We start from the raw sequence: 21,948 nt of genomic DNA, 5'->3' as shown, positions 1-21,948 counted from the left end.
AATAGGCAAACAACCACACACAAACAAGATATCTTCAAGGCATATTGGAGGTGATCTCAGAAGGAAGGCATAAGCATTAAGGGTCACCAAAATAGTCTTTTTGTTGAAGGTGGGAGCAGATGAGGTCAAGGTAGCAGGAGAAGGGGTAAAAAAAAGTAGGTTTTCTCCACAGGAAAAGAATATTCTGAATCAAAAGGATGAGGAAAACAAAGACAGTATGGTGTAGTATGTATGGGAAAAGTTCTGTGGTCAAAGAAGATGAGTTCAAATCCGAGTTCTGCCTCTTATATCCTCTGTGCAAGTCACTTAGTCTCTTTAAACCTCAATTTCCAGATCTGTTGAATGAGAAGCAGTTGGATTGCCTACATAAACTTCAAGGTCCTTTCCAATCCTATATCAGGATACTTTAAGCACAATCTCTCTTCCAAGGATCTTCTCCCCACCGTGGTATTTATACGCAAACATAGGAGGAAGACTAAAGGAAAAAAGATAGCTAACCCATCATTTTTCTACTCGTAATATTATTGTTTCTGATCATTTCCAACAAAGATTGAAAGACAAATAACCCTGAAAGGGCAAAAACCCAGACCACCAAGAGAAAAAACAAATAGAGGCTAGAAGGGTAAGGTGAAGCAAGAAAAGAGGTAACCCAGAGACCTCAAAGTCCAAAGGCCAGTGAAGTGAGCATGCCAGAATTGAAGGTAAGAAGGCATAGTTGAACAATGTTCAATCACTTTCTTTTTTTCCATATTGGTCATATTGTGAAAAAAAAAACACAGACCAGGAAAAAAGTATATAAAAATAAAGAAAGTGAAAAATAGTATGTTTTGATCTGTATCCCATTCTTTTTCTGGAGTTAGATAGCATTTTTCATCATGATTCCTTTGGAATTGTCTTTAATCATCGAGAATAGCTAAGTCATTCACAGCTAATCATCTTGCAATATTGCTGTTGCTCTGTACTATGTTCTCTTGGTTCTACAAAATTCACTTTTCATCAGTTCATGTAAGTCTTTCTAGGTGTTCCTAAAATCACCTTGCTTGTCATTTCTTATAGCACAATAATACGCCTTCACAATCATATACTAGAAATTGTTCAGCTGCTCCTCAATTGATAGACCTGCCCTCAATTTCCAACTCTTTGCCACCAGAGGAAGAGTTGCTATACATTTTTTTTCGTACAAATGGATCTTTTCCTTTTTTCTTATTTCTTTGGAATATTGACCTAGTAGAAGTTTTGCTGGGTCAAAGGGTATGCACAGATTTATAGCCCTTTGGGCATAAACAGTTGGGTCAGTTCACAATTCCATTAAAAGTGCATTTATGTCCCAACTTTCCCACATACCCCCTAACATTTATAATTTTCCTTTTTTGTCATATATTAGCCAATCTGATGTATGTGAGATGGTACCGCAGAAATGTTTTAATTTGCATTTATCTAATCAATAATGATTTAGAGGATTTTTTCATATGATTATAGATAGCTTTCATTTCTTCATCTGAAATTTGCCTTTTTGTGTCCTTTGACCATTTATCAGTTGAGTCATGTCCTTATAAATTAGACTCAGCTCTCTATATATTTGAGAAATGATGCGTTTATCAGAGAGACTTGTAAAAGAAATTCCTCAGTTTTCTGCTTTTCTTTTAATCTTGGCTGCATTGGTTTTGTTTGTGCAAAAACTTTTTCTAATTTAATATAATCAAAATCAAAATCTGCTCTCTATCTCTTGTTTGGTCATAAATTCTTCCCTTATCAACTAATGTGATAGGAAAACTATTCTATGATCTCTTACTTTGCTTACGGTATTTCCCTTTATGTCTAAGTCATGTACTCATTTTGACCTTATCTTGGTATACAGTGTGAGATGTTGGTCTATATGTAATTTCTGCCATACTGTTTCCCAGCTTTCCCAGCAGCTTTTGTCAAAAAATAAGTTCTTGTCCCCAAACTTAAGTCTTTGGGTCTATTAAATACTAGATTACTATGATCTTTTACTACTATGTGTTGTGTACCTAATCTATTCCAATGATCCACTACTCTATTTCTTAGCCAGTATCAGATTGTTTAGATGTTTACCACTCTATTATACGGTTTGAGATCTGGTTCAGCTAGACCACCTTCATTCAGATTTTGTTTTCATTAATTACCTTGATATTCCTGACCTTTTGTTCTTCCAGATGAATTTTGTTATTATTTTTTTAGCTCTATAAAACAATTTTTGGTAGTTTGATTGGTAAGGCCCTGAATAAGTAAATTAATTTAGGTTATTTTTATTATATTGGTTCAGTCTACCCATGGATAATTAATGTTTTCTCAATTGCTCAGATATTACTTTATTTGTGTGAAAAATGTTTTTTAATTGTATCCATATAGTTCCCGAGTTTGTCTTGGCAAAGAGTGTTTAATCAATTTGTATGCTGGTACAGTAGATTTCATACAGGAAACATATAATGGGAAAAGGAGGTAGGCTACTCATGTAGCGTAAGTAAGGGATAACAGATTAACAACCCAAGTACTGTACTGATATTCAAGAAATATACTAAGAACTATAGAAAGATTTAAACCATTGGTTAGAGCCATGGGGAAATATGGATAAGAATCATACAGAAAAGGAAATCATAAATGAACTATGATTTAGATTGATTAAAGAAAACATCCACATCAACAAATTGATGGCTTCATTGAAATATTCAAAAGACCAGCACTGACCACAAACCTTCATGTATAGTTACTATTTTTAAAAAATAACATTTTTTCAAGCATGGTGTAAATAGAGAAAAAAGTATGTATGTATGTGTACACATATATACATATGTGCATATATACACATATAAACCTACATATACATACACACATACATCCATACATATATACACACATACATATAAGCATACATGTATACATACATATATATTCACCTGGAGAGTCAAGCACTGCACAGAAGCAGAAATTACAAGAAATAAGATGAATTATCAAGCAGGGAGGTGGTACAATCAGAACTAATGATTTAGAGCTCACTATTCCAAAGAAGAAGAAAGTCATTTATTATATACTTTTGATTACCTGATTTTGGGGGAAAGAGTAAAAAGGTTGTACAAGGATTATTGCCCATTGTGTTATTAAATGGAGAGTAGAAAGGTATTAGAAACCAAAAGCCAATGAAATTATTCAACATGAAAAAGAAATCTTTTGCATGAGCCCTCTTACTCAAAATGTAGAAAGCAACAGACAGAATGATAACAGTGTAGTTGAGTGAGAAAACATTGGTGTAACTCCTAGTTCTATCCTTCAGCTGTGTGAATTTGGGCAAGTAGCTTAACCTCTCAGAGTCTTACTTTCCCTATTTGGAACATCAAGAGAATAAAATCCTTCCTATATTCATCACAATGATGTGAGAATCAAATGAAAGCATTCTGCAGACTCTAAAGCATAGCATAAATAAAATGGGATGGTAGGTGAGATATAAAGTTAGGGGGAGGAAAAGAATCAACTTTTCTTTTTAAAGCAATCAGGGTTAAGTAACTTGCTCAAGGTTACATGGCCAGTTATTTCTGGGTGTGGTAATGAGTATCTGAGCCCAGATTTGATCCCCAGGTCATGCCGACACTGGAGCCGGTACCCTTACTCATTGAGCCACCTGGCCGCACCTAAGCAATTAGGGTTAAGTAACTTGCTCAAGGTTACACGGCCAGGTGTTTCTGGGTGGGTGCTAAGTGTCTGAGCCCGGGATTCGATCTCTAGGTCATCCGGACACTGGAGCCAGTGCTCTTACTCACTGTGCTACCTGGCCACCCCTAAAAGAATCAACTTTCGCGGTCACTTTAAGAGAAAAACACTTGGTATGCCCTGAGCAGAATCAAAGAAAGGAACCAAGGGTGTACTTCAGGGAATCCCAGGCTTGTGTTCTGTCTAGCCTGGCTTACTTCTCCTTCTTTATGTTTTCTCTCATCTTCCTACTATACCCCACTTTGGCCCCAGTGTGACTGGGATTGTAAAGTAGAGAAAAATTCCCTTTCTATTCCCAAGGCACTCTCCAATCATAGACTCTGTGCTCCTTATTCTACCTCTTGCAAAGAAGAAAATAGAGAGAAAGGGAATCATTATTAATTAATAATAATGAAGATTATTATAATTGTGATGATGATGATCTCTCACCACTTTACCAAGGTCAGAGCCCCTTTACTGTGGTTGACATGAATTATGTTTCTCTGTTCAGAATATTATTGCTAGAGAGAAGATTAATATGAAGCTATTGGGGCACCCATTAATTCCAAGGAAGAAAACCAAATTAAAAACTTCTCCATAACTAACAATGAGACAAAGACCAAAATTTATTGGCAGAAAATGAAAGTGCTCACTATTGATTGTGGCGAAGAAAACAAGACTCTTCTGGTTGGCAATGGCGCGTGGTTCAGCGATAATGCCGAATTTCATCAGTGCTCACATGCTGTTTACTGGATCTGAGGGTATTGCATTTAGAGCTTATTTATTTGTGTTCTTTTTTCTTTAGGAAATTGATTGAAACAAAAATCCCCAAATTATGCTCTTGCTGACTAAATTGGTCACAGAGGATTTAGTCAATATCACACTCCCTACCTCCTCCAAAGTTTAATAAGTTGAGCATGAAATATAACTACAGTAAAATCTCATTATTTCAGATTCTCCTAATTCAGAATCTGTGACAATGCAGACAGGGACTGAGGTGGAAAAGGGTGGGGTGGGGGGATGCAGAGGGGAGGAAGGGGGAGGAGTGTTACTAAGCAAATTGATTGTAAATATAAGAGTGGAAAGGGAACATTTAACCTATTTAAAGAACAAATTTAGCAAGCCTATTTATACACATGTGTCCTAATTATGCATCATTCTTATCTCTACCTTAGAGCAGGTCCCCTAAGGACCTCTATCTCTTCTACTCTGCCTTCATGTCTTTGTTCACACTATTACTTAAGCCTGAAATGCCCAAATCCTCCAGCACTGGTTCCTACTCCCTTTTCAAGACTGAGTTCAAAAGTCTATTCCTCCACGAAATGTTCTCTAATTCTCCCCATTCATAAATGAATCTCCCTTAAACTTCACCAAACACTGATTTTGTCTTTCCTGTGTGCTTATCCTGATGGAACTTGTATTAAAGTTGTCTCTGCATGTGTCATATTAGACATATAATCAAAGGAAAATAACTGAGTCTTTGTGCTGCCACAGAGCGAAAAGAGCAATGGATCTGGAGTCAGAGCTGCTCAGTTATTATAATTATTATATTATTAACATATTATATATTATTAATATCAGTTCTTATAATTATTATATTATTAACATATTATATTATATATTATTAATATCATTATTCATTATTTAAAGTTTGCAAAGCACTTTATAAATACCGTTTAATTTTTTTCCCTCACAATAACAAGAGTCTGAGACTGGATTTGAACTCATCTTACTTGATTCCAGGTCCAGAGCTCTATCCACTGTGCAATTTACCTGCCTCTTTCCCCTTCCAGCTATGTGTCCTTGAGCATGCTCTGGGCCTCAGTTTCTTCACCTGTAAAATGAGCAAGTTGTATTAGATGGCCTCTAGGATTTCTTCTAGCTCTAAGTATGCGATTCTGTGATCTTTACTTCACCTCAAGCACCTAGTATAGTGCTTTCCATAGGGTAGGTGTTCAATATTTATTGCATTTGATTGAAAATTAATAAATTTGTCATGAGTTTGAATTATTATATATACTTAAAATGATTATAAGATTGTTTGTGCCCATGGAAGATATTTACATTGACATAGGTCATCTAAATGTACTTTACATAAAGGTATTGATAGATATTTCTGGATTCTTGCCCACTGCTCTCCAAAGGAAAATGCAGTTTCTGTCTTCAGAGGAGCAGGGGATAAGCCATGAGTCTAGATCCTCATTTCTCCAGTATCTCAGATGGATACTAAGCTAGACTTATACCTGATTCCCCAAATACTGCTGATCGATCGGTACGGATTATTTCAAAATAAAGCCTATTTCCTTCGTCACTAGACATTAAGGGAGAGGATTAAAGAGAAGGCACTATGAACTAGCTAGATGAGGAAAAGGGCAACCTTACCTCCTTATCCTACACCCCTTTTACCTTGTATTCCCAAGAATTTATCTAGGGGTTGTGTTTTTTTAATTGTCCTAAGTTCTAGGTGCAGATAGTGGAATCCTTCTGGATCTGGAATTGAACCATGGCAACCTCAGAGGTAGGATTCCAGGTTGGATGCTGTAACCAATCTAGTAGGGAAGCCTTGAGAAACCAGGGTGCCAGGGACTCTAGCCCAAAGAGGGCTTTGCAGTTGGAATTTAGGACTATGCTATATAGGAAATGAGCTAAATTATGAGTCTAATCCCCATCTCCTTCACTTGAGGTGGTGCAGGGGAGATTATGCCCCAAGTATTAAGGGAGTATGTTTAGATGTATTATACCTCTGAAGTAAAAAGTCCTTTGTAAATGCTAATTCAATTGTTAAGTGATTAAATGGAACTGGGTGCAAGGAACTTCCCTACAATTAGGAATATATCATCAGTAGGAATTGGAGCCAGTGGCAGAGATCCTAGATACCCCAAACCCCTTAAGGGTACTGGAGAACCCTGGGGGTGGTGTGAAATGTAACATACTAGGCCTTCAGGCAATAAGAGGGAGAGTAGTCACTGTCACTCATGAATGTTATATTCTCAGACACATTAAATACAGAATCAGATCACTGCCCACATAATCAAATGGATGGCCATACAACTTAGCAAAGTCAGCTAAAAAATACAGTATTGTCTCTACCACCAGTTTCTGCACACAGAGCCAAGGCCTTCCAAAGATCCATGGGATAGTTATCCGGGCAAAGCAAACCAAAGAAGGACTTAGGTAATCTCTCCTTGAAGTTGACTTTAAACAATGATGCTTTGGCTCCAGAGAATCATTAGTTAAAGGAGCCCCTGAGCAGTATCTGTTGTGCACTATTAACAGACAGGACCTTGTCTTTTTCTTTGGACAAATCCTTGAGAGCATTAAAACTGTGTTTGGATTGTTTAACTGCTGCGTTCAGCCTGCATTTGACTCAGTTCCAGGACGTTCTCTTTAGTGAGGGGTAGTTGCCAACCTTTGATGTTGCTCCTGGTAACCTTCCCCCATTCTCTGGTCTTGCCTGGCTGAGTCTCTGCTCACAGTGAGATCATCCCTCACTCCCTCATTGTGTGTGTGTGTGTGTGTTAATCATTTTCCATCACATCCCCACAAACTGAGAAGCCTTTTTCTCTATATCTCTTCACCAATTGCTCTGGAAAGATTTTTTTTTCTTCTTGATTATCAATGAAAAGACCCTTGTATCTTTTACTTTTTTCTCCAATAACTTTGGGCATATACATAGTGTTCCAAAAGTCTTGGTGTAATTTTAAAATGGTAAAGCTTAAAATTGCCCGAAGACTTTTGAGACATCCTGTACCTGACAATCCCCAAAGTGAAGAAGACAATGGGACTGGGGATTCAGTGCATAATGACTTTCATCTTAATCAAATGAATCAGTTCTATGTCCGCCCCTTTCCTAATAAAGTCAGTGAAGTTAGTCAGATGAATATCCTACACAAAGCTTCAACTTCAACCTCCCCTACCTTTTGTTCTCTATCTTGGTTAGCTGGTGGCTGAGCTGATTGACAGGTATGAGAATATTAAGTATTATACAAACCCTAGGGGTAAGCTCTGTGTGGGATGGAGGTCTAGGTACTTATTTGTACATAGCATGATGTTTGTACTAAGGAAATATAGTACAGGTACAACTGTCAAATGATATTAACTGGTTGGTGAAAGCCCTTGGGTGATAGACAAAATCATGAGGACAGGGGGAATGAATTCTTTATTTATCATTAGAGGAAGTAGGTTCAAATCCAACTCTACTATTTGCTACCCATGTGACAATGGCCAAATCACTTCTTGCCTCTAGCCTCTATTTCCTGACCTGTAAAATGAGGAGATATGATTAAATCAATGGTTTTCAAACTTTTTTTTAATTTTGTACCACTGTCTGTCAAAAAATTAAACATATTCCCTAACTGATGCATATTTATTTATTATGTATCTTTATTATCAAACCAATATATACATTAAAATTTTGGACAAAAAGAGAAATAGAAATTTACAACTTTGAGTTAAGGATGAAATCATATTTTATTCTAAAGTCAATGGGGAGCCAATAGGATTTATTGAATAGGGGAATAACATGGTCAGATCTGTGTTTTAGAAAAAAAAAACAATTTGCAACTCTGTAGAGGATTATTGAATGGGGAGAAACTTGAGTAAAAGAGAGCAATTAAGATAAAATTGCAGTAGTCCAGGTGAGAGATGCTGAGGCCCTAAACTTAAGGTATAGGCTATGTGAGTGAGGATATGGGAAGAGATAAGAGAGATGTTGTGGAGGTAGAAATTTGTCCACTATCAAAATTCGTCAGCTGAGTGATTATCTGGAGTAAGGAAAAGTGAAGAGTCAAGGAGAATACCAAGGCTGAAAACATAATCAAGTCACACTCAACAGAAATGAGGAAGTTTACAACAAGGATGAATTTGGGTAGAACAGTGATGAGTTATTTTGGACATATTTAGTTTGAGGTGCCTATGGAGCATCCAGCTTTAAAAGTCCAAACGGTGGTTTGCAATGTGGGACTAGAGGTCGAAAGATTGATTAGGGATGTAGATAGAGAACTGGAAAGCATCAGTATAAAGATGATAATTAAAGGCATCAGAGTTAATGAAGTCACCAGTTGAGAGAATGCAATGTAGAGATAGAGAAGAGGAGAGAAGGAAAAGCCTTGAAGTGTACCCACAGTTACAAGACACAAATCAAGAAAAATAAGTAAGAATGGTGATGCAATAGTGTGATAGTAATGGCAATTAAAGATTCCCCTGTATTGGCTTGGTTTTCAAATTGATTGTATTAAAACCCAGAGTTTGTTAATCCCACCTGTGGGATGGGCTTGTTGATGTGAAAAGAAAGTCCTGAAGTGGGAGGAGCTGGTGACGTAGATTTGGAGAGACACTGGAGAGAGGCGGAAGTTCTTTTTGGAAGAAGCACCTCATGGAGGGAGAGAGACTAAGGGATTGCTGGTGGCCGCTTTGAATTGCCCTGGACTTTTGAGACCTGCCCCCTGAGCTGCCAAGGACTGAGGAGACATGGCTGTTTGGCTGGTACTTTGTCTGTCTGTTTTGATGTTATTTTGCCAGATTTGTCCACTGGTGAAAGACTGTCCTGTTGAAGAAGTCCTGGAACCTGGTATTTGGTTAAGAAGGCCTGAGACTGTCCTGCAGACAGAGAGTGAATACTGTCCACTGGTGAAGGACAGTACTGTTGTTGCAGGGGTCTGGAGACTGTCCTGCAGACAGAATGAATACTGTCCACTGGTGAGGGACAGTACTGTTGTTGCAGGGGTCTGGGAGCCTTTCTGTTGGTTTAGAAGCCCTGAAGAAGGATTTTCTTGTTGTATGTTTACAGAAATCCTGGGAGAGGGCTTTGCTAATGTGTTCAGGGGTTCTAGGACTGTTCTACAGACAGAGGATAAATTCATGAAGGGACTGGCAATGTATCTTATGGCCTTGCTAAGCCTTGTCTCTCCAGGAACTAAGATTGCTGAGAACTTGCCTCGTGTCAAGATGAAGAAAAGACCTCCATTTGGGTATTAAGTGCTGTGTTTAAACTTGATGTAACTCTGGGGTAGATTCAATTGTGATCCAGGGGTGGGGAACTTTTGACCTTTTTGTGTTCTATGGTTGAGCAAATGAATGTATTTTACTTATGTTTGGAAACTAATCTCCATTTGAGAAGAGGGGCTTTGTGGTGGACTTAATTAAGGTATAGCCTAGGGGTGGAGAAGTATTTGGAACAGAGACTTTGTAATTGGTTGAATGATTGGAAAGTCCTGGGGTGGGGTAGGCCTTGGAGATTATTTAATCACACTTAGTAAATGCTGTATTTTGAATGATGTCATGTTTTGATCTTCTCTGTTCTGGGTTTGTTACTGAATAAAATAGAGAGCACCTATGCTGGTATTTTGAACCTGGGAAGTTGCCTTTGCTTGATATTACATTACAAATAGGTTCAGTGAGGCTGACTTCAATCCCTGGCAAAACTCCAGAAAATATTACAGAAGGTATTATTAGTAAAATTCTACAAAAAAGAAAGTGATTACAGAAAGATGATATGGCTTCAAAAGAGAGGGTTATGTCAGACTAACTTCATCTCCTTTTTTTGATAAGGTTATTTGATTAGTAAATCAGGGAAATAATATATAGTTTACTCATTTTCAGAAAAGCATTTGTCAGTCTTTTGTGGTTTACTTACAGACAAAAATGGAAATTTTCATCTAGATGATTACACTGTTGGGTGGATTTAGAATTGGTTGAATGACCAGACCCGAAGAGAAGTCATTAATGGGTTGACAGCAACTTGGAAGAAAGTCTGTGGTGAAGTATTCCAGGAATTTGTATTCAGTTCTGTGCTGTTCAACATTTTATCAATGTCTTTGATGAAGGCGTAAATGGCACATTTATCAAATTTTCCAGTGACACAAATCTGAGGAAAATGGCTAACACTTTGGATGACAGTCAAGATGCAAAAAAATTTAGGCAGGCTAGAACAGGAAGATGGCTCTAATAAGATGGAATGCAATAGCACTGAGCCTGACATATAATAGGCATTTAATAAGCCTTTGTCGATCGGTTGATTGAAAACAGATAAATCTGAAGTCTTATACTTGGATTCAAAAAATCAGATTTACAAGTACTAGGTAAAGGAAGAATGGGCATACATAAGTCTATTTTTTTAAAAAAGGACTAAAGGTTTTAGTGGACTGCAAGTCCAATATGAGACAATGGTGTGATGAGGCAATGGTGTGATATGGCAACAAAAAAAACTAACATAATCTTAGGATCAATTCAAAAAAAGTTTAGTATTCAGAAGGCAGGACAACTAGGAGGCACAGTGGATTGAGCATTGAATATGGAATCAGAAAAACTAGCCTTCCTGGATTCAAATCTAGCCTCAGATACTTACTAGCTGTGACATTAGGCAAGTCACTTAACCCTGTTTGCCTCAGTTCCCTCATCTGCAAAATAGCTGGAGAAGGACATGGCAAACAACCTTAGTATCTTTGCCAAGAAAACCCCAAATGGGGTCACAAAGAGTCAGACATGACTGATCAACAACAAGAAGTATTCAGAAGTTCAGCAATGGATCCACCATAGTTTGTCCTAGCCAAACTACATCCAGGGTATTGTTTTTGGTTCTGAGCATCATAATTTAGAAAGGATATTGAATTCCTGCAGTACATCCAGAGGAAGGTTACCAGTATGGTAAAGGAACTTGAGATTATGCCATAAGGTTCAGTTGAATTAACTAAGCTTTTCAACTTGGAAAGGAAGGAACCTTAGCAGGATCAAGATAGCTATTATCAAGTATAAATGTCTGTGGTGTGGAAAAAGTATTAGATGTTTTCTGCTTGACCCCAGATAATAGCACTAGGAGCAGTGAGTGGAGTTTTCAATGAGACAAGTTTATGCCTGATTTAAGAAAATATTTCTTAGGAATTAGCTCTATCCAAAAGTGTATTAGAGAGACAGCATGGCTTAGAGGGTACATACCTGACTTTTGAGTACAAAAGACAGGAATTCATGTGTTGTTTCTAACATGTAATAGCTATATGACCACGGATAAATCATTTATATTTTTTGTACATAGCTACTTACATATTATCTCCTCCACTACCATGTGAGCTCCTTGAGGGCAGTGACCATGATTTTGCCTTTCTTATAACCCCCATACTTAGCACCATGCCTGAGATATAGTAAGCACTTAATAAGAGCTTGTCAACTGATCATTTTTCAGTACCCCGGTGCCCTCAAAATACTTATGTTACAGAGAAGTTCTTTATTTGCTTCAAGAGAGTAAATTTTCTCTATACCTATGAAATCACAGGTATAGGACCCCTCCCCCAAAACCAATGGTAAAAATGAGATATTTTATCAATGTGTTTTCCCTCAGTAGAGGTCTTCATGTGAAAACATTGTCAATTGGTTGATTGAAAATGTATGAATTTGGAGTCTTATACTTGGATTCAAAAAATCAATTTCACAAGTACTAGATGAAGGAAGGATGGGCATACATAACAGTCTATGTAAAGAAGAAAAAAAAAGCTAAAGGCTTTAGTGGACTTCAAGTCCAATATGAGACAATGGTGTGATATGGCAACAAAAAAAAACTAACATAACCTGGGTAACCACTTATCCAGCAAACTGTCAAGGCTATTGTCAATCAGGTACAAAATGGATTCAGTTCCTTTAACTCAAAATCTATAATTCTGTGACTATTGGAACTAAAGGCAAAGGTAATCAAGAGTGAATAATACTACCAGTGAAGATAAACCTATAGGATGTTGGGAGAAGACAGAAAGTGGCAGCCAGGGAAACTAATGAGCTTAGAATTTAGAAACACTGGTAATAATGCAGGGAATAGTAGAGATGATCAGACATTGTTGTAGTAGTCTATAATTTGAATAATCAGCATTGCAATTTTATTTGGCATAATAATTTCTTTAGATTTTTCATTTGGTCTGTCACCCCAAAATTCTATCTTTCCTATGTTATAAAATCAGAGAGGTCTCAGAACTGAGAAGAATAATTTAGTCTGATCTCATTTTATGGATAAGGAAAAAGAAGCCCAGAGAGATTCTGTACTAATATGGTATTCTTCCAATCTCATGGAGGTGAAGTTAATTTCCCAAGATCACACAGATTGGCTGAAATGAGACTAGAATCTAGGTCTCTCTTAATGCTAAGTTCAGGGTTCTTTCCAAACATGAGCTAATGCTTTATTTGGGTCAGCACACTTCTCTTAGTTTGCATCTTCAAAAGGATAATCAGAACTTTCCTATGTCAAAGAATTGTGTAAGAATGAATATGTGTAAATTACAATACTTTAAATTTACCTGGTGATTTATGCTGTAACAAAGCATCTTTATTATTTTGTCTGATTACTTCAAGAGTCTCAGATGTCATGAAAATAGATATTTGCCATATTTTTAAAATCATTCTTATGTTACAGAGAAGTTCCTTATTCAAGGCCCTCTATAATCCAGTATCATCCTACCTTCCTAATATCATCATATACTATTATAATGGTCTCCTCCACTCCTCTTTTTGTTTCAACCAAATTAGACTGTGTTTCTCTGGCTCTAGAATGAACTTTCCCAACTCTCTGCCTTGGCTCAAATTGTTCCCTTTGCCTTCACCTTTTAAATGTTGGATTTCTCCCACCTTTTACAGCCCAATTCAATTCTACCTGATTTGTGAAGCCTTCCTTGCACTCTAACCCTTTCCCTATTCTCCCTTCCCCCCTCATCACCCAGTGAGAACAGGACCACAGATTTAGAAAAATAAATAAATTAACTTGAAGTCATCACCTGACTATATTTAGGCTTTAGGTACAGAAGTCATTGAGTCCATTTCATAGATGAAAGAAAAGGAGGCACAGAGATGTTAAGCTACTTGCCCAAGATCTTTCAGATAGCAAGTATCAGAGCCAAGACTTGAATGCAAGTCTTCTGAAGAGAAATGAAACTTGGAATTTTGATAGCTGTGTCAAATTTAGTTGGGAGTACGGAGGGGGCAGTATGTATATGTGCCTATCATTGAGCTCCTTATGTGTTTTTGTGGGTTTATCTACCAGCTGATTGTGTTTGAATGCTATCATGTAGGAAGGAAATGATTAGTTAATCCTGATTGAGGCTCTAATCCTTTTATTCTTGTATATCCTTTAAAAATGCAAAGAAGAATAGTTAATATTGTCATGGCCAACCTTTTGCCATCTCCTCTTCTAGAGGAAAACTATCAGGTGCCTTACAAAACCAGTCAACTTCTGAGGTGCTTAAAGCATTTTATAGATGTGTCCTCATTAATGATTGCTAAGATCCCTTCCAAGTTCTCATTCTAAGTCCCCGTGAGGAGGGAAGTGAGGAAATAAATCCCCCCCTTTTCACAGAAGCTCCAGGCCAATAGAAAAGTTCAGCCACAAAGTATTTATCGAGTCCATATGATGGGCAAAGCACTTTATTATATGCTGATGAGTTTACATGGAAGTAAAACACAGTCCCTGCCCCCTCCTTGACCCCAAGAACTTAGAATGAAGTTTGGGAGACAAGACATGCACATGAAAAAATAGGTAACAACACAAGGTAGCTTGTGACAAGTTATACAGGGGTATTAAAGGAGTCAGGAAAGGGAGCTATATATCCCTATCAGCTAGAATGGTCAAGGGTGAGTGAGAAAGCAAGTCCGCTATTGAATGGACCACTCTTTAGCTCCTTATTGTTGTTGTGTTTGTTCTTCCTGGAGAAGACAATGACTTCAGAAAGATGATGACATGACTTGCAGTTGACTTTGATTTGAGTGAGGAAGGGCTGTACAAGGTCACCAGCCTCAATTTCTCCTCCAGAACCATCTGGGTTCAGTGGCCAGATATTCATCAGGACAACCTAAGATGTCCCAGGATGCAACAGGAGACACTGGCCCATTTAAGCTAAGGTCTTTTCAGGCTCTCCATAAGCATTCATCAAAGCATAAAAGTGCTTCCAAAGGAGTGTTATCTAAACTTCATTGAGTCTTGCATCCCAATAAATTCCAGGTGGTTTTGTTTTCTGAAGTGGTAGAAATCATAATAATTGGTACATTATTGGTTTGTTTAAATAATGCTTTATGGTTTGAAAATTAATTTTCTCACAGCATCTCCATGAGCTAGGTAGTGCCAATATTATTATTCCCATTTTACAGATGAGAATGCTGAGGTTCAGTGGCATTATATGGCATAACCAAGACTTCCGAAAAGAGGTCAGATGGAATAGTGAAAATAATACTGTGTTATGAGATTTAAAAAAAACCTATGTCTAGTCCCCCTTTCACTTCTTACTACCCTACTCCAGTAAGTACTAAGCTTCTGAGAGTCTTAGTTGTATCATGTACAAAATGGGCTTAATAATATCTTGACTTCATTAAGACAGATGACTAGGCCTTACAATTTCTTGAGGTCCCTTCTAGCTCTAAAATCTACATTCTATGATTTCTTCCCTCCCTTCCAATTAATCATTCTCTTTGTCTTTCTTATATACATGGGGGAATGCTAGAAATATTCCACTAATCTACACAAGCCCTCAAAATGTGCAAGTCAGAAAGTAAGCCATAACTACTGTAAAGTCATGGATCCTATTTACACTCTTGATTTTATGTTTGCCTTGAAGACCAATAAATTGCTACTGGAAGTTTGAAACATTTTTGAGAGATCATTGTGGCTTATAAGAGAAAAAGAAAAAAATGTGGTGAGAGGGGAATTTACCTAAACTGAGCTTAAACTGGGAACTCCTAAAATATCAGTCACAATTTGCTGTTCAAACACTGATGTTCCTTCATGTTTTTCATTTGTTCATACATATAAAGCTTCATATCCAGGAGAAGGAAGGAAAATAATTCCCATATACAGACTAAGGCATCTAAAACTCTCTCCCACTTTGCAAAATGGTACCATTTAAAATGACCCAGTCCAAATAATCATAGCATCACATTTTATAGTAACAGAACTAGAAGCAAAGTAGATGCATATCAGCAAGGAAATGGATAAGCAAACTATGGTTCATAAATGTAAGAAATTAGAATTATGCCATAAGAAATGATGAGTCAAGGGGCGGCCAGGTGGCTTAGCGAGTGAGAACACCGGCTCCAGTGTTGGGATGACCTGGAGATCGAATTCCGGGCTCAAACACTCAGCACCACACCCAGAAATAACTGGTCGTGTAACCTTGAGCAAGTTACTTAACCCTGATTGCTTAAAAAAAAAATAAAGAAATGATGAGTCAAATCGAGTCAACAAGCATTTAATAAGTGATAACACAGAGCCTAGGGCACATAGTAAAGTGTTGGGGACACACAAAAAAAGACAAAAACAGTTCCTGCCCTAAGGACCTCACAATCATATAGAAGAAACACCATGCAAACAACTACATATAAACAAGATATAGAATAAATATAATAACTATAGATAATAATAGAATATAATAGAATAAATATAGAATAAATTCAAGACTAGCTCAGAGAGTATTTAGGGGAATCAGGAAAAGCTTCTTGCAGGAAATGACATTTTAGTTGAGGACTGAAGGAAACCATAAAAGCTAAGAGATAGGAATGAGGAGTGAGAGCATTCCAGGAACAGGAGACAGTCAGTGAAATGGAAAACAGAGTAGCATGAGAAGATACATATAAACAGATGCAAATAAACCAGTCAAGCTATACATTCATATATACATACATGCACACATATATACACATAGCTTAGATAAAAGTGGGTCACTATCTTCATGGCGGTCACTTTTCAGAAGACTTTACAATTTGGAAAGAAGATATGATGGATCAACACTTGATGACCCCTTTGAAGATTGGAAGTCCAAACCAGAGATGGATAAAGCAGCATGGAAACCACCAACCCTTTGCAACAACTCTCCATCTTTTGAGGTGACAGAATATAACTTCACTAAATTCATGGTCAATAGCAACATAAAAGAACAAAAGTCCATCTCTGCTATGTTGCATTCCCCATATAAACATATAAACAGACACACATTTACAGACATATAACAGACACACACATACAGACATACACATATATGTATATATATGATAACTATAACAATAACAGAAAGAATAAAAACAAAACCAAATAAACTGAATACTGTGTAATTATAATTAAGTTTGGCCTCTAAGAAAAAAGGATAAAATCCATTTCCCTCTTTCTTTGTAGGGTTTGGGGAACTATAGGTATGAAACATAAAACATAATTATCACTCAGTGGGTGTGTTGGTTAGTTTTTCTGAACAACTATTTTTTTTTCTTTCTTTAAAAAACTTCTTTGTTACTGATGCTGAGTGAAGTGAGCAGAACCAAGAGACTATTGCATACCATAACAACAACATTGCATAATAATCAACTTTGATGGGGCAGCTAGGTGGTGCATGAGTAAAGCACTGGCCCAAGAGTCAGAAGGACCCAAGTTCAGTTCTGGCCTTAGATACTTAACACCCACACAAAAAAAGCTAGCCATGTAACCTTGGGCAAGTTACTTAACCCCAATTGCCCTCTATAAGGCAAAAAAATAATAATAATAACAATCAACTTTGATAGACTTAGCTCTTCTCAGAAATACAATGATCCAAGACAATTCCAAAAGATTCCTAATGGAAAATGCTATCCATATCCAGAGAAAGAACTGTGGAGTCTGAATGCAGATCAAAGTATACTATTTTCTTTTTTTGTTGTTTTTTTCTTTCTCATAGTTTTTCCCTTCTGTTCTGATTCTTATTTCACAATATTCTACAAAATAATGTGGAAATATGTTTAATATGATTGTACGTGTATAGACTATACCAGATTGCTTATCATCTTGGGGAGGGGGGAGAGGAGAGAAGGAGAAAAAAATTTGAAACTCAAAATCTTATAAAAGTGAATGTTGAAAACTATCTTTACATGAAATCGGAAAAAATAAAATACTATTAAGTAGGAGGAAAACCTTCTTTGTTGCAAGCAATGTCTCTCTAGGGAGAGGAGTGGACATTTATTTGGAAATGAAGGTGATGTAAAAACAAAAGATATCAATAAAAAATGAAAATAAAATAAAATTCACTTTCCCCTTAATCTCTTCTGTTTCCAGGATTTTCTACCTAGGGAGAGGCCTTGATAGCTATTTTTATGTGGCGAAATACAACTAGAGACAAGCACTTATATGACATGTAATAGTGGAAAGAACATTGGACTCAAATTTAGGAGACCCGGATTAAAATATTGGACATGCCATTTAATAGCTGAATCAAGTCACTTCTCTTTTCAGGGCTTCAATTTCCCTGTCTATAGAATGAGGTAGTTGGATGAAATTGGCTCTGAGGTTCCTACCTGCTGCAACCATTTGTTTCTGGAACCAGGGTGGAAGGTAGTAGGTCTGGAGCTGGACACTCCTTGTCACTCTCCCTGCATCCTCTGCCCCTGACAATGAGATTCATAAGACCCAGAGAGGTTGTGCCCAAGGTCACATAGATGACAGAGAGGAGATAACTGGGTCCAGGGTTTTAAGCAATTCATACAATAAATATTGATTGATTGCCTACTTTGTGCAAGGCATTGGGATACCACAGCTAGAAGTGATAGCCCTTTAGTACAAGAGATAAGATACAAACAAAAACAGAAAACAAGCTAAATTTAAGGTTTTATCAGAAAGAAAAGTGCAGAGGCAGAGGGAGAGGCTAAGCAGTTCTGAAAGTATGCTGAATTTGGAAGTAGAGGACTTGGTTTAAAAACCTAGTTCTAATACTCAATCCCTTGGGCAAGTCTCTTAAACTATCTGGTCCTCTGTTTCCCCAACTATAAAATGAAGGTATTGGACCAGATGACCTCTAAGACCTTTCCCATCTCTATATTCATGATCCAATGAATCTATGATCCTATGAACACTCACTACTAAGCAGGGGTATATTATTAAATGTTTAACAACATGTTCTCCTGGAAAAAGTAAAATGGGAACAGCACATACTTTTAAGCTTAATCTGTATTATTGAATTTTCTCCACTTTCTTAAATCATCAAAACAACAAATCAAGTCCTGATTTGAAGAGTTGTCAGATTTGAGCTGGAACTGACTCCAGCATATCCCTGATCATTAACCTCAGGGATAATAGGAAACTCATATTGTAGTAACTCTGAAGGCCAGAGGTAAAGAATAGTATGAGACCTTGTGGCAGTAGTGGGGGGAAAGTGAGTTTTTATTTCCCTTCCTATTCTCATTTTCAGTCTGTTTGAAGATCACTACCAAAACATAATTTTGCTCTACTGAATTTAGCTGTGGCAGCTGCAAATACTGACCAGCTGCTTCTTCTGTCCACTGAGAGGCCTTAACCTCCTTTCCATTTCATCATATATTCAGCTGGGGTCCCCTAGTGGCCACAGGAGTAAATCATATTCCCTAACAAAGATGCTTACTGGTTTTCACTCCATTCCCTTCAACAAACAATCTACTTGAGGGGCAGGAAAAGACTGGGAAATCAGAGGGTGAATTCTGGATCCTTTCAGCAGAAGAATTGTTAATAAGTGCAGACCACACCAGTATCCATCCCTGAAAGTACCAGAGTAGCCTGGGAAATAAAAGGTGAGAGACAAGCAGGCCCTCCAAGAGTCAGTCTAAATTCCCTTAAACAATGCTAGGAAAACAACTCACAAAGTCTTCCTCCCTGCTCTTTATTTTCTAGATTATAAATTCTGTTGCTGGTAGAATAGGAATGTTACATAAATGTTGAGAACTATTTGCTAATCACCTCCAGGATGACCCATAGACTACCATAATAACTTCACCAAAAGACAGGTTCTTCTCTAACTTCTTTCATCTTATCTATCTAGATATCTCTCTCTGTTATGTGTAGATACTTTGGGCCTCCTACACACAAACCATAAGAGGATTATCCAAAAGCTCATTTTATGCTCTCCTGTTCCAGTTTCTCTAATCGAACATCAGTTTGCTCAAGTGTATATGTCAATTCCATATACAATGGGGAGCCATGTTTGATTGGGGAATGCGACATAGCAGGGATGGACTTTTGTTCTTTTATGTTGCTATTGACCATGAATTTAGTGAAGTATCTTCTGTCTCCTTCAAAAGATGGTCTTGCAAGGCCAATTGTCCGATGCTGCTGCGTTCCCTCCAGACTCATAGCTGCTCTCTAATGAGTACCCACCTGGAGCCCAGGTCACCGCCAGACTCACCATGGAAGACACTGGTATTGCTGATTCCTCTCCCCCTTGGGCTCACAGACATCACTGAAGCTTACACCGAAACCCTCAAGCACTGTTTTATGATGTCCCATTCCCTGGGAGTAAATGGAGGGAAGCCCAACAGTGCTCGCTGGTCATTGGATATGTAGGGGAGGAGCTGATTTACCTGGACCCACATTCAACCCAGACTGCAGTGGAGCTGGCCGAAGGCAGCGTTTTCCCTGACGAGACCTTCCACTGCCAGCACCTTCCGTGTGAATGAACATAGGGGAGCTTGGCGCTTCCATTGAAGTGGGTTTTCTCTGCAAGACTGAGGAAGACTTCAACAACTGGTGCCAACAAGTCAAAAAATTGTCTCGAATCCCAGGAGCCCTGCCGATGTTTGAGCTGCTTGAGCGTCAGCCTTCACACTTCTCGTGTCCAAACGTTGTGAATCTCTCACTAGATTCTTCCAATGTAGAGAGACTGGAAAGATTCTTTGATTCAGAAGATGAAGACTTTGAAATTTTATCCCTTTGAAAAGGCTAGGACACTGACTTGCCTGATCTGTGTTGCGTGGGGGAGAGGGGGTTGGAGGGCGGTGGGGAGGGAAGCCCCTTTGACAGGCCTGCTCACCGGGTTTCACAGGCGCTCGATGACATCCCAGTGTTCCATTCATCCCAGCGTGGGTGAAGTATCAGTGCAGAGCGGATGTTGTCTGCATTCTGTCCTTGGATCGAGAACATGTTTTCATGGAAGCCTTAATGCTTGGAGTCAGGATCCTCAGCACAAAACACCTTTTAAGGAAATGGAGACAGTGGTACCTCGATGTCGAAAGGTCCCATGCATGAGAGGAGCAGAGCCAAGACTGTAAAGTGTCCTCTGGAGAAGCCTCTCCCCGTTGGCCGGGCCCCCTTGAGCAGACGTGCTCATGTTCCACCTCCTAACATACTAAGCTTTGGTTTGCTTGGCATGTCAGTTCCTCTTTTTACGGTAGTTATGCACATGAGCAAAGTGGGCTGGACATCCCTCAAGTAGAAGTCTCTGAAGCCAGGCTGGACTGGACTCTCACATCAATTTTTACCTACTATCCCACAGAGTGATGCTGCTCTTGCTTCATATGCAGTGTTTTCTTACAGACACACACACACACACACACACACACGAAGGACAAAGAACATTCCAGCTATGGATGGTAATAATTCTTAATTTTTTACTTAGATCAAACCTAACTTGTCTCAGCAACTTCCACCTGTTGTCCTTAATTATCACTTAGAGGGCTAAACAAAACAAGTCTGATCCTTCTCCATGATAGATCTTTTAAGTATTTGAAAACAAATATCATACCCCACCTCCACCATAGAATTTCTCTTCTCCACACCAAATGTCCTCAGTCTCTTCAACTAATCCTTATGTAGAACATTCTTCAAATTCTTTGCCACCCTGGTTGCACTTATCTAGAAGCCCCAACTTGTCAGTAGCCTTCATGACATTAAATAAAAAGAACCAAACAAAATACTACAGTCAAGTCTGACTAATATACTATCACTAAGACACTATCACTCCTTTAGCCAGAAATTCATGGATTTAAAGATGGAAGAAACTTTAAAGACTGTTCAGTTCAACTTCCTCATGTTACAGTTGAGGAAACTGAGGCCCAGATAAATAAGGTGACTTGACCAAGGTTACCCAGGTAATAAGTGGCAGAACCACAAATCGAGGTCCTTTAACTCCAAATCCATAGTCTTTCCTTTGCACCATGCTGCTATATCTTTCTTAATGTACCCAACAATAATAGTACCTCTTCTCTCTGCCAAATTACAATATTAAAATGAGCTGGTAATTCACTGAGACTGCTTTCTATCTTGCCATGCCTTTCCATCTTGTAATGGTAAAATTGACTTCTTCAACCTCAAGTCTAAAATTTTACATTTATCCCTATCATTTCTTCTTACAGATTTGGTTCAACATTCCAGTCCCTGAGCTTACTCTTTCATCCTCAGTATGAGATATCGCCCCTAGTTTTGTAGCATCTGTAAATTTGATGAGCATGCTAGTAGCTTATCATTCATCAACCATCATAAAGGGTTCTTCATCAGTAAGCCAACAGCATTGTCTGAACAAT

At 38.0% G+C, this 21,948-nt stretch overlaps 1 pseudogene; it reads left to right on the top strand.

Moving 5' to 3' along the window:
- The first annotated feature begins 686 nt into the window (after positions 1-686).
- Positions 687-20,363, top strand: LOC138168774 (cysteine protease ATG4B pseudogene; annotated as a pseudogene).
- The last annotated feature ends 1,585 nt before the right edge of the window (positions 20,364-21,948 follow it).

The sequence above is a fragment of the Petaurus breviceps genome, unplaced genomic scaffold (genome assembly GCF_028583685.1).
Source record: "Petaurus breviceps papuanus isolate PSGF00001 unplaced genomic scaffold, PetGlider_PUasm1.0 37, whole genome shotgun sequence".
In the NCBI taxonomy this organism is placed as follows: Eukaryota; Metazoa; Chordata; class Mammalia; order Diprotodontia; family Petauridae; genus Petaurus; species Petaurus breviceps.
Note: the sequence above shows the minus strand (reverse complement) of the source record. Positions and strands in the feature narration are given on the sequence as shown.